Below are 1,171 nucleotides of genomic sequence, written 5' to 3' on the forward strand. Positions count from 1 at the left end.
GCAAGATCTCTTGACTGAAGGACTCTAGAGGTCTCTAGTGGGTCTCCTGGCTTCTATCCCCCCACCTCCCTCATTGCACTCCCATACTGCTTCCCCAGAGGTACTCTAAAAGGCTGCAGTGGGATCTCTGTTTCAGAACTCATTTCAGGCTCCAGGCTAGGGCCGATGAGGCTGTTTGTTCTCTGCCTCCAGGACCCAGAACCTCACTAGGCCCTTCCTATACTGATTCTAATGACCTGTGACTGCAGTAGTTGACTAGGATCTCCTTGCATGGGATTTATTCTTCTCTGTCCCCCAATGTCCAGTCTAAAGCCTGGTATAAGAGGTGCTCCACAGAGAGCACTAATCAATCCAGGCAAGAGAACAACACAGAGGCAGCCGGACACAGAATCACTAGCTGACTGGTATGATCTGAAAAGCCTTGCCCATTCTGCATAGCTCACGTGCCTAACAGATGTGTTTAAGGATCAGTTTGCAACCAGTGTCAAAGATTAGAGGCTCCAGGGGGTAGGTGTGGGGTCTTTGAAGACCTAGATAAAATTGATACAATATGCTGCATAGGTAATAGGGTAAATGGTCTGTTTTAATAGCCAAACTAGATTTTTGAGAGTAGTTAGCAGGCAGGAAGATGTTTCAGTTTGAAAATATATTCCAGTGTACTTGCAAAAGTAAATTTGCTGTAGGAATGAAATCATTGTAATGTTTAAGGAGAATTCTTAGAGACTTAATTCTGCTAGGCAAAGCATGATCCTACCTGGAAGAGGTTCCCCATCAAAGAGATGTGGTGGGTGGTTGGTGGCCACCATAGGACAGGGACGCTGCCCTTAACCTCGACAATTATAACAAAAGTCTCTTTGTGGACTCAGTGTGTTGCCTCAATAAATATTCACAATGATAAAAGCCAGGTCTCTTGGAGCCAGAGGGCTCAGGGGCCATTCAAATGAACTCCTTAACTGCATTATGAAGATTAAAAGTGAGATCTCCCAAACGAAAAATGTACTTTCTTGTTTCAGTGAAAAATGTTATATTTATGCCCTAAGGTCTTTTGCCTAAAAGTATGCAATTAGGCTCCGAACAGACTTTGGCAACCAGCAGAGGAGGTGATATACCATGTCTATACATTTATTTTCTCTTTCCTTCTACCAATTCACTTTCTCTCCTCCTTCCTTCT

The sequence above is a fragment of the Nannospalax galili genome, unplaced genomic scaffold, assembly GCF_000622305.1.
Source record: "Nannospalax galili isolate Female #2095 unplaced genomic scaffold, S.galili_v1.0 scaffold12909, whole genome shotgun sequence".
Lineage (NCBI taxonomy): Eukaryota > Metazoa > Chordata > Mammalia > Rodentia > Spalacidae > Nannospalax > Nannospalax galili.